The sequence below is a fragment of the Acipenser ruthenus genome, unplaced genomic scaffold (assembly GCF_902713425.1).
Source record: "Acipenser ruthenus unplaced genomic scaffold, fAciRut3.2 maternal haplotype, whole genome shotgun sequence".
Lineage (NCBI taxonomy): Eukaryota > Metazoa > Chordata > Actinopteri > Acipenseriformes > Acipenseridae > Acipenser > Acipenser ruthenus.
Genome location: NW_026707294.1, coordinates 1 through 13162, shown reverse-complemented (window position 1 = coordinate 13162; position 13162 = coordinate 1). Strand labels below are relative to the sequence as shown.

General features: G+C 39.6%; 1 long non-coding RNA gene across 1 annotated transcript; it reads left to right on the top strand.

Moving 5' to 3' along the window:
* Positions 1 to 3172: 3172 nt before the first annotated feature.
* On the top strand, positions 3173 to 11014 carry LOC131725179 (uncharacterized). The gene is made up of 5 exons (XR_009320508.1): positions 3173 to 3675; positions 6603 to 6735; positions 6868 to 6926; positions 8945 to 9099; positions 10383 to 11014. It is a non-coding gene; the product is annotated as an uncharacterized LOC131725179 (long non-coding RNA).
* Positions 11015 to 13162: the final 2148 nt, after the last annotated feature.

The following is a 13162-nucleotide window of genomic DNA, read 5'->3' as shown; positions in this document are numbered from 1 at the left end:
GGAGGAATCCAGCAGAGTGGCTGGGGTTGGAGAGATGGATGTTGAAGTCACCCAACAGGACAGTCGGGGTAGACAGAGAGGGGAGGGAGGAGAGTAGATAGTCGAGTTCATCCAGAAAGTGAGTGAGAGGCCCAGGGGGGCGGTACAGAACAATGAGCAGGAGTTGACAGGGAGAGGTTAGTTGGACTGCATGAAATTCAAAGGTACTGACAGAGAGGGAGGTGAGATTGGAGGGGACAGAAAAGAGTAAGGAGGGAGAGAGGAGAAGACCCGTCCCACCTCCCCGTCCAGTGAGACGCGGGGTATGGGACAGGACGTAGAGAGAGGACAGGGCAGCAGGAGTAACAGTGTTATCAGGGGACAGCCAGGTTTCAGTAAGAGAAGGAAATCGAGCGAGAGGTGGGAGGCAAAGGCAGAGATGAAATCAGCTTTGTTAGCAGAAGAGTGACAGTTCCAGAGTGCACCAGAGAGTGTGCGGGAGGGGGGGAGAGGCAGAGAAATGAGGTTAGAGGGGTTGGAGGAGCAGCAGCGGAGGGAGGGCAGAGGACGAGGACGGGAGGACAGAACAGGGATGTGAGAGACAGTCATAGCAGGACAAGCAAGACAAAAGGCACAGTAGGAGCAGTGGGGTGGAGGATACAGACCTGACTAGTAGATGGCTTCTTCCAGAGCGCTGTTAGGTTCGTATCTATTCGACCAGTGTCTTAGCGCAGGCCTCCCCTTTCTGGACTCCCACAGCTAGACTCCCGGCTCTTTTGTTGAGGCTCACAAACATTCCTCTGTCTCTGTTATCTCTGAGATTCTCCCATCACCCTATGCAACCAAAATAGAGCAGAACAGAGATCCTTTCCACAAATGCCCATAAATGGTCATATTTGCTGACCCTGCATTCCAAAATACCCCACCTAAACTCTGTGCTCAATATCTCTCCATTGAATGTACCATACATCCCAAATATTAATATGGACTATCAAATTTCCTTACAGAGGTATATGTATATTTGGTGGCAAACTGTCACAGTGGCACTCATCAATGCATGGAACCTCTATAGGAGACAGCAGAAGAAATTAGTGCCCCAGAAGAAACCCATGGCCCTGTGAAGGTTTCCGGCTGTCTTGTTGCTGCCTCTCTGACAAGTGCTGGTAAAGGCAAAAAGAATCATGTCAGACCAGCAGCCTGCCCAGAAGCACCACCACCCCGCTACAAGGGCTACACCTAACATGCCTCCGGATGTGAGAAATTACGGCTGTGCCAACATGGGGAAGCAGACAGATACTTTCTAGGTTCCTCTATGTGTTTCTTTTTGCTCCTCAGCATGTTCCTTTGTTGCAGGCTTTTTAAGCTGTGCCAGTGTGGCCAATTTGTATTAGTTTCAAGTGGGGGATAATCAGTTGCAGGGCATTAAAAAACAAAAATCCAAACTATCAAAATGTTATCACACAAAAAATCTAATAAAGTAGAAGGTGAATAAATAAAAAAATGCTTTACATCATGCACATAATAATAAACACAATTATAAAAAAAAACCTTAATGCAAATAAATAGGGCATTTTCTTATAAGCTATATTTACTTGGTATTATTTGCTATGAGAAATTAAGTTCTGCAAAACATATGTGATTAAAAGGAAGTGTGCTGGATGTGGTGACTTCACAAAGATGTATTGTAATTGAGAAACCACCAAGTCTATTTTGATGTATGGCAAAGTCCAAGGGAAATGGTGTGCTGAGCAAGTGTAGTTTGTGAGGGGCCAGTAAAAAGTGTTGAAAATGTAGCACAAAGAATTTCTAATAGGGTTTGAAGGGTATACAGCAGGTGGTGGCGGGACTCTCTTCACTCCCAGCTGGTGTAAAACACCAATATTCCAGAATGGTACTCGGGATACTGTGCTGCTGGAAACATTTCCTTTTGGATGAGACGTTAAAATGGATACTGGGATACTGATAACTGCTCATTAAAGATCCATTCATTATCTGTAACCACTTAATCCCATAGAGTGTTGAGGTGAGCCGGAGCCTTACCCTGTAGACATAGGGCGCAAGATAAGGACTACACCCTGGACGGGATGCCAGTCCATCGCAGGGCAACTAAGGGGCAATATAAAAAGGCCAATCCACTTAGCCAGCATGTCTTTGGATTGTGGGAGGAAACCAGAGTACCTGACAAATACTCACACGAACATCATTAAAGATTTCTTGGTGCTAATTAAATGATTAGGCAGTAGGAATGCTAACCCTGGTATCCTGACTAAATTCAAATTTAGCCACTTTGGCCTTTTTAAATGACCCACAGAGTTGAATTGGCTAAGCGAGTCTTCACTTCTCATCTGAACTGCTGTGTCAGTGTGCTGGGCATAATAGCTGCAGTGTGGATGAAGGGAGTCCCTTTCTTCCTGTAAAGAGATTTGGGGTCCGATGGCATGAAAGAAACTATATACATCTGGCAATTGTGAGTTCAGAGTGTAGGGACCCGGGTCAGTCACCCTCAAAAGGGTGAGAAATGTTACCCTGTCTGGTCTGGTAGAAGGGATTCTGCCCAGGCTCTTCAAATTCTATACGACAGCATGCGCAGAGCTAAATAGCATGTTTTTCTCCAACTCAGCTGTGGGTGAACACAAAAAGCAAGACAGTCTGTTTGTAATGTCAGACCTCCCACCTATGGACTAATACAAGTGTGTACTGCAATAAAGTAACAGCCTAGGCAGTTATTAAATGGCAGGTTGAAACACTGTAGCATTCTATCAATACCAAGACTGCATATGACTGAATTATCAACTGTACCAAACTATCAATCTAGGCATTAAGGAAGTCACACAGGTTGGTAAAATTAGTTTCATTCTATCCATCCCACTTGCAGTTAACCCTATAGCCAGTGTAAATGTGTTTAAGTAGGGCAGCAGTGTGGAGTAGTGGTTAGGGCTCTGGACTCTTGACCAGAGGGTTGTGGGTTCAATCCCAGGTGGGGGACACTGCTACTTTACCTAGATTGCTCCAGTAAAAACCCAACTGTATAAATGGGTAATTGTATGTAATAATATTATTATTATTTATTTCTTAGCAGACGCACTTATCTAGGGCGACTTATAATCATACACAAAAATACATTTCAAGAATCACAGTACAAGTATTAATACAATTAAGAGCAAGATAAAATACAATGACTTCTGTTCTAGCAAGTACAAGTATATGACAAAATACGATTCAATAACGGAGCAAATGGATCCATGCAGACTGACTACATATTATTATTATTTTCTCTATTTTCTAAAACCACGTGCAGGAATGAAGGTCAAAGTTTGCACATGTGCAGTACGCTATCAGAATAAGTTTTCAGAAAAGTGCGTTTACATGATATACATTTGGTTCGTTTTCGGAATTGAATCGGAAATTTCTAGGTGCTGTTTTCCGAAAACTGATCTAAGGAATATACATGGCTTGATATCAGAATTAGTTTTCCGAAAAATATCGGAATTCTTATGCTCATGTAAACGCACTGTATGATACCCCTTGATTTTAAATCCCTGAGGTTGAGGGCTGAATAGTGCATTTTCAATGACAATAGGGCAGAAGAGCACAGCATACAAGACAGGATTACAAGTCCATCTGAAAAGACAGAGTTCTGTGAATCAAGACTACCGTGGTTTTCATTTTCTTTGGATCGCAGTGCTGTTATTGTCGGTAAGATTAAGAAATAAAGATTTCACTCTCCAGCTTTGTTTTTGTGCTGATCTCCCTTGCCTCTAAATACTTTCAATTTTTTATTGGTATTTAGTAGGGTGAACAGTAAGGAGAGAAAGTCGGTAGTCTGGTTCACCCAAGGTAGTGTATGGTTTGTTTTCTTTTGTTGTTAAATTATTTAGACAGTTTACTTGGTTTTAATAAATAAACGAGTGTACAATAGTTAGTGCATTGCTTTATTAGCAACCTATCAGAATTTTGTCCGGTTTGAGATCATGCGTATGTTTGTTTCTCTTTTTATAGGAGACGTGTTGGCCACTGTTTTGTTTCTGTTGAATTGTTTCAATTTGATTTTGCTTTCGTTGAGTTTTGTTATTCTGTTTTCATTATCGCTCCTGTGCTTTGTTATTTATTTGTTTGGTTTGCTTTCATACATGCACTTACCTTGCATGTTGGCATTAAAACTGAAGACTCAAATAAACACTACAGTGCATAGGTTCAATATATTGCAAGCCAACAAACCTGAGTGTAACCCTTTGGGGTAGAAACAAGAACTTTAACTACTTAAAGAATTGTGTTTCTAAAGAAAATCTGAGCAAAAGCGTTGGGAGTCTGTCTTCAGCCTCCCCCAGATCACAATGCCCATAAATATTGCCCTGCCTATTTTGGGTAAGGTTTTTAAGATATGCATGTTTAATTGTATTATTATTCTTTCATTTAATTGGAAGGAACTCAAGTGGGGATCACAATATAAGAGAGACCTTGTAATTCATAGCTCCCCTTACTCCTGGAATAATTAAGGGGTGGCGTAGTCAAGTCAATAGCCCTGTAGAGAGGGCGCTACAGTACGAAGGACTATAAATGGTTATGGCACATTTTTACTTTTATTGTATTTTTCTAATGTCTGTAATTTCTTCCTAAATGTAATCATTATTAATTTACAATGTATTTAACAATTTGATCTGTAGCTGCAGATTATTATATGTTCTTAAAGAGCAGTGGTCTAAACCCATGTCAGGTTCCTAAAGTGATGGCACTGTGTGCGGCACCTCAAACATTTCAAAAATTATATATAAAAACACTGAATGATGGGGTGTACATGCATTCGAAAATTGCCTCCACATTAAGGATTTAGCACATGCATATCACTTGCATTCCTCTTGCTAAAGTAGAAGCATGGTGTTTAGATAGTGTGATTTAAATTCACATGCTTAAAATAGCTTAAAAATACCTATGTGGCAGGATGGCTTGCAGTGGTGAGGTGTGGTGACGTCACGGACCAGGAAGTAACAGAACCAAAACAGTGGATGGGCGGGTGAAAGCTGAAACGCTACGACGTTCAGCTGCTTTTATTAAATCATAATACAAAAAGGATTTAAACAAATAACAAAACACAAAACAAAAAGGCACGTTGGCCAAACAAATAGAAACAAATAAGCGTGCTGGTTTTAACCCAGCACGATACGTAGCAGTTGTTTTATTTTCTCCTCGCTCTCTCCGCTCCCCATACTCTCCTCTGTACACGGACAGCTGCAGGTTCTTATACTCTGACCGAGGGGTTAACTAGCTGTTCATTATCTTATTACCCCTCGGCCACAGTCTGCACGAGTTTAGTAAGGATGCGTGACTGTCAGCTAGTTAAATAATCAGTAGCTGATCAGCCACGTATCCTCACAGGGAAAATACAAATAATAATAAATAAATATATAGGGGCGGGACACTCCGCCACAACCATGTAAGGGCTCCCGAATGGCGCATCCAGTAAAGGCGCTCCGTGTGGAGTGCAGGATGTGCCCTATCTGGACATCGCGAGTTCGAGTCCAGGCTATTCCTTTGCCGACCGAGGATTGGAGCTTCTTGGGTGGCTGCATGGTGAGTCCGCAGTGTGAAGAAATGCGGTTGGCTGACGGCACACGCTTCGGAGGACAGCGTGTGTTCGTCTTCGCCCTCCCGAGTCAGCGCAGGGGTGGTCGTGGTGAGCTGAGCCTAAAAATAACTGGCCATTCTAAATTGGGGAGAAAATAATAAAAAAAATAATTAGCAACGACTAAATTATTTATAAAAAAAATACCATGTAAACAGAAGTCATGCTTTAGATTCCAGCATTCAAGATCCTGTTTACCTGTCATAACTTCATGCTGCTTCCCAGTATAAGCCATACATAAGAAATAATAATATTATAACAAAAACGCAAAAAGATGCCGTCCCGGTTGAAAGAGAACATTGAAACCTCATCATTTATTATTAGTACCATACGTTTGTTTTTAATTAATGTTGTTAAGTTTTGGTGAACTCTTTTTCTTATTTAAATGAAGACTATAAATTGTAACGATGGATATCTACTCTGAATTTGTGTAAGTTTTTATAGCTTGAGCCATTGTATAATAGGAATAATGCACTTCAAGTTGAGCGTCGTGTTGGGATAACATCACTTCCTGGGTGTTGGATGCACTTGGTCTGTAGTTTGTGGAGAAAGTGTGGTTTGTAGGGTTAAGACTAATATTTAAACTTATAATCATACTGTATATTCTAGATTTTTTTTAGTTAGTATTTATTTGTTAAAAAAAAGTATAAAATGAAGTTCTGCAAACCACAGATGTTATTAAAAGGAAGTGTGCTGAGGTGGTGATCTCAGAATGTAATGTTAAGATGTAATTGAGAAACCACAGAGGCTATTTTGATGGATGACAGTCAGAGAGAAATGGTATGCAGAGTAAATGCTTTTATGTGACAGAAGAAAGGTTCAAAAGAAGAGGTTTGAAAAAGAAGGATCACATGAATTATTGCATGAGCAGACTGAATTATAACTAACCAATAATATACCAACACAATGTACAACATAACCAATTCTAGCATAGAAAGAGTGGAATGGCCATGTTAAAGTAACCAATCATAAAGGGATGACAATCTAAACCTTTCCATCTTAGGGAACTAAGTTAAGATATAAGAAAGTAACACTTGAAGTTCAGCAAGACATCAGGACCTGAATCTGCTGCAGTCCAGAAAAGCCTGGTAGAAGATACTCCATCCTGACCTGAAAGAGGACTCAACCTGCAGAATGTAAGCTGGCCTTTCCTTGTTCTCATATTTCTAATGTTATTATGTTTTAATGCAGGGACATGTTTTAGCAGCCGCTAAAGTCGCAGTATCTTACAGCAAGTTTAAACAAAACCTTTTTTTTTTTTTTTACAGGATGTTCATCTTCCTAACCTTCAGTTTTCTCTGTGCAAATTCTGTCATAGGAGTTCAAAGTAAGTACCATTTTTTTCCACAATGATGTAATCTCACAAGAAATGTGAAATTGTATTAGGTAGTGATAATTTAGCAAAGGCTTCTCTTAAAGAAATTAGTTGTAAAATGAGAAACTCATCTCCACTTGCTGGTGTTTACTGTATTCTGGAAAGAGAAAAGCAGCACCAAAATGGCTGCAATTTGGAGGTCTGCTCGATCCTGAATTTTAAGCCAGACTCAAAACCGACCCGATCCTGAGCAAGCACACCTTTTTTTGGACTCGACCCGACTCAACAGTTAAGCTCTTGCAACTAAAGCATGTGTCAGAACACACAAAAAAAATGTATCAGAAATTTCACTTTTGAACGCACCCTAAAAACTATAGCCTACTATAGTTGGAAAGAAAGCGTAGGTAGCCTGATCGCATGCATTCCCCTTCAGTTCGTGTCATTAGGTTTTGTTACTGCAACATTTGAATAGTGAAAAAAGTATTGCATATATGGTACCAAGGTGGGTATTTTTTTGTTTTTTGGATTTTCACTTCTCCTTAATTTAAGGAAGTTTTGTTGGGCGTTTTCTCAGTAAATCATGCATGGTCAATTTATTACTGATGTAGGTAGTCTCAAATAATTTGTAGTGCCTGCATTTTATTTATTTAAAATGGACTCGCAGAAATGGAAATTCGTTTTTGAATTACATGTCATTACTCTGATGGTGACGGCACAAGTGACACATTTCGAAGTGCTCCGGCACAATAAAATTTAGGCTTTAAAACTGATAATACTATGTTTGGATAAACTTCCCTCAAACAGCAAAGTAAACAGCCTCCATACTTCATAATGTAGAGAATCTCTTTTGGCTGTATCGACAATACATATGAGATGCAGCATAAACGAACAGCCTGGATCCTCCAGCCATGAAGTCATGCGTACGCAGCTTTTAATTGACGTCATCATTATACTGCCAAAGGCAAGCTCATTCATCTGAACACCCCAATCACATGATCACAGCGTACCTTATCGGAATACAGCCGATGGAAACTTCATAAGACCCCCATCAAACAATTACTATTAACAATAACAATAAACGTAACAAAGCAAAAATGTCAATTTGACATAACCTATGTATTTTTGTTTTATAAATTCAAATTTGAAAGAAAAGCAAAACAGTAATCTCCCTAATACCAACACACTCTTTGTATGCTGGACATTTTGAAAGAGTGTTGATGAAGATTTATTATTTAAATACAGATGACTGTAGTACGCGATTGCAATAGGAATGTCAGATGATATGGTAATATGCATATCACTGTGTGCATTATTACATATTATTATAGTTATCCATATCACACTGTATGACATTTCCCCAATAATAATGCATCTCAGTAGCTGATAAAAGAAGCATATGAGGAATATTTCTATGTAACTGGGTTCAGAAAATAATGATGAAGATTATTTAAATCAATGTGTGGGAGCTCCCCAGGAGCAGATCTTGAAATGTATTTATTTGAAAAAAACACTAATTATGCCTTGATTTGATTAAACCATCATTATTTAATAGATTGTTTAAAAACATTATTACAGACATTTACCAGATGAATAATGACGTCTATTACAACCTGCGCACGCATTACATGGCTGGAGCTGCATGACGAGAGCTGCATGGCTATATTTATAAGGTGGGGAGAATTGTGGGTTAACCCAGATGAGTGAAGTACAAGTGATCCAGGGAATGGGAAAGTACAGGAACCCTCTGCTTTCCCAGGACAAGACAAACACTCCTGGAAGAAGGAAACTTTTCACAATCCGTGTCATTGTTTATAACATGATTATGGTAATTAATGAGAAACTTTACTAATGTTTGGGACGTCGTGCATCATGGAACTCGATATAATTGGCCATTCTTAATTGAGAAGAAATGGGGTAAAATAATTTGTCACTGAAAAAAAGGATTCTTACTAACTGACTGAATTTTTGAGTGTGTCAATCTTCTTTTATGAAATGAAAAGAGGGATCTTTGAACTGTGCTTCTGATGCAGCTGAATACCGGTTTCCAAAGGCTCTGCTAACCGATGCCAAGGTCACCATTGATAACATCCATCTGCAGAATAATGACCAACAATGCAAAGCACAAGATGCAGGAAACTGGGTGGTGGTGAGGGTACTATTCAGCGCGTGTGGAACTGCGTCTCGGGTAAGGCTGTTCCTTCATATTATAATGGGAAATTAAATAAATAGTTTTAGTATGTATTTCACTTGTACAGTACCATAGGTTATATGTATGTCAATAGAAAACAGGTTTGCTTTCAAGTGACACCAAATACTGGTTAGTTTTATAATGAATTTGCATTGCAGTAAGGTTTTGGTCATTACAAATTTAGCAATTTGTACAATTGTAAACTGATAATTACTAAAATACTTAGAATACTTAAATACCTAGCTCATGTTGGGTAAATGTTTTATGCAAATGCAATGCAATTGACATTAGTAATATTCTGCACTCACAATGGTATCCTGCAGAACACACAGGATGGACTCTACAAGCATCTGCATCAATAAAATGGTCTCTGTACTGACCTGTACTTAGATCCAGGGCTCAAGCCTTTGAATTACTACTGTACTCTAATGTTGTGAAACCTTTGATCTGCAGCATATTATGAAGAGTGCAGTACTGTATATGGTACTATTGACTGTGTTGTGCTTTGCACCAGCATCAAAATGTGTTACTTAACCTTTTAATTGGGATAAATCATTTGTAATTTGTAAGACGTTTGTAACAATTTAATTTGTAAGAAGTTTCACATTTTCTCATCAGAGATTTAAAAAAAAAAAAAAAAAATCCCTGTCATAGCATAGGCTTCTTCTCGTATGACACTGTGCAGTCAGTTATGTGCTTCTGCCCTAGTGGTACCATTGTTAAAGTTTGGTTTCAGGTAAATGTTTTTAACATATCATTAATAAAATGTATCTTGTAAAACTAAAATGGCCGTGGCTAGTGGGTGCTGAGCACATGCTAATTGTTTTCGGTGGGTGCTTGAGCCCCGGAGCACCCATGGAGCACCCAGTGCCTATTACCCCGTTTACACTACCACACCCGAGCCGAGCTGGGTCTGGAGCTGGAGCTGGCTTGCATGGTTCGCATTTACATTAAAGAAAGGCGAGCCGAGCGACTGACGTACACATAATGAACGTACTGAGTAGCAAGTTGATGATGCAATATGTATGCAATCCATACACATAAGCAAAACATTTGATTTGTCAGTTTCTAGCGAGTAAATATTTTTGCCAAATGTGTAAAACAGGGATGTATGCGGAAATATATTTATAATTTAAAAAATAAACCAAAAAGGTGTGGAGCCCTCATGGTACGGGTGTGCTAGTGTAAACGGGGTATTTGTGTCATAGCATTCAGCATATCTAAAAGAATCTAGAACACCATCAAACCCTTCTTTTAACGTTATCACATTGCTTTTTCAGGTGGAAGGAAACAAGATAGTTTATTCCAACACGGTTTATGGCACTGTTACAGACACCCCAATACCTGTACGTCGTCTTGAGATCCCTTTAACATGCGAGATGACGGCTAATGAGACCTTCAGTTTTCAGTTCAACCCTATGGTTGAGGGTATGGCTGAATCAGGGTAAATACAAGGTCTCTCTACACTTATTCAAAACTAAAGCCTTTAATGATCCAGTCACGGAATTTCCCTATGAAGTGGATCTGAGTGGGAGGCTCTACATTGAATTTGTTGTGGATTCTAAGGATACAAGCCTCCAGGTATCTGCAGATTCCTGCTACTCCTCACCCACAGACACCAAGGGAAAGGACACCTACACCATCATTAAAAACAGGTACGTCTGGTGCTAAACACAAACTTCTTTTACCCAGACCTCATTGAATTTCTAAAATCTGGGGATCCCCGAGTGTCTCTTCTGGTAAAAGCACAGGGTGAGACAGCACAGGTTTGTCTCTTGGCAGTGTTAGGAAGGCTAAGATGGAAGGCATTGCTTTTCCTCATCACTTTTATAATGGATCCTGACAGCCAGGCACATGATTTATTAACAGAGACTGTTATCCAGGGCAACTTACAATACATATATATACAGTACTGTGCAAAAGTTTTAGGCAGGTGTGACAAAATGCTGTAAAGTAAGAATGCTTTCAAAAATAGACATGTTAATAGTTTATATTTAACAATTAACAAAATGCAAAGTGAGTGAACAAAAGAAAAATCTACATCTAATCAATATTTGGTGTGACCACCCTTTGCCTTCAAAACAGCATCAATTCTTCTAGGTACACTTGCACACAGTTTTTGAAGGAAATCGGCAGGAAGGTTGGCCCAAAAATCTTGGAGAACTAACCACAGTTCTTCTGTGGATTTAGGCAGCCTCAGTTGCTTCTCTCTCTTCATGTAATCCCAGACAGACTCGATGATGTTGAGATCAGGGCTCTGTGGGGGCCATACCATCACTTCCAGGACTCCTTGTTCTTCTTTACGCTGAAGATAGATCTTAATGACTTTCGCTGTATGTTTGGGGTCGTTGTCATGCTGCAGAATAAATTTGGGGCCAATCAGATGCATCCCTGATGGTATTGCATGATGGATAAGTATCTGCCTGTACTTCTCAGCATTGAGGAGACCATTAATTCTGACCAAATCCCCAACTCCATTTGCAGAAATGCAGCCCCAAACTTGCAAGGAACCTCCGGCATGCTTCACTGTTGCCTGCAGACACTCATTCGTGTACCACTCTCCAGCCCTTCGCGAACAAACTGCCTTCTGCTATAGCCAAATATTTCAAATTTTGACTCATCAGTCCAGAGCACCTGCTGCCATTTTTCTGCACCCCAGTTCCTGTGTTTTCGTGCATAGTTGAGTCGCTTGGCCTTGTTTCCACGCCGGACAGTAGATGGGTGTACCAGGGTCCCACTGTTTTCTGCCAATTCTGAGCTGATGGCACTGCTGGACATCTTCCGATTGCGAAGGGAAGTAAGCATGATGTGTCTTTCATCTGCTGCAGTAAGATTCCTTGGCTGACCACTGCGTCTACGGTCCTCAACGTTGCCTGTTTCTTTGTGCTTCTTCAAAAGAGCTTGGACAGCACATCTGGAAACCCCTGTCTGCCTTGAAATTTCTGCCTGGGAGAGACCTTGCTGATGCAGTATAACTACCTTGTGTCTTTTTTCTGTGCTCAGTCTTGCCATGGTGTATGACTTTTGACAGTAAACTGTCTTCAGCAACCTCACCTTGTTAGCTGAGTTTGGCTGTTCCTCACCCAGTTTTATTCCTCCTACACAGCTGTTTCTGTTTCAGTTAATGATTGTGTTTCAACCTACATATTGAATTGATGATCATTAGCACCTGTTTGGTATAATTGTTTAATCATACACCTGACTATATGCCTACAAAATCCCTGACTTTGTGCAAGTGTACCTAGAAGAATTGATGCTGTTTTGAAGGCAAAGGGTGGTCACACCAAATATGGATTTGATTTAGATTTTTCTTCTGTTCACTCACTTTGCATTTAGTTAATTGATAAATATAATCTATTAACATGTCTATTTTTGAAAGCATTCTTACTTTACAGCATTTTTTCACACCTGCCTAAAACTTTTGCACAGTACTGTATATATATTTAAAATACATATATATATATATATATATATATACACAGTGGCTCTCAAAAGTATTCACCTTCCTTGGACTTTTCCACATTTTATTGTGTTACAACATGGAATCAAAATGGATTTATTTAGGAGTTTTTGCCACTGATCAACACAAAAAAAGTCGATAATGTCAAAGTGAAAAATAAAATCTACAAATTGTTCTAAATGAATTACAAATATAAAACAGAAAATAATTGATTGCATAAGTATTCACCCCCTTGAGTCAATATTTGGTAGAGGCACCTTTGGCAGCAATTACAGCCATGTCTATTTGGATAAATCTCTACCAGCTTTGCACATCTGGACACTCCAATTTTTGCCCATTCTTCTTTGCAAAATTGCTCAAGTTCCATCAAGTTGGATGGGGATCCAAATAGACTCATGGTTCACCTTTTTATTAAAAAAAGGCCACAAAATACAAATACAAATATAGCTATGTCTGTTTCTTAAATCCTGTTATGCAAAAGTGTACAGAATATACTGTATATATATGTAGCAAGTGGGGGGTGAGGGGGTCTTTAGAGAGAGTGACAATTGGAAACCATGTATACCAATTAACCCTAAAGCCAGACTACGCCACTGAAGG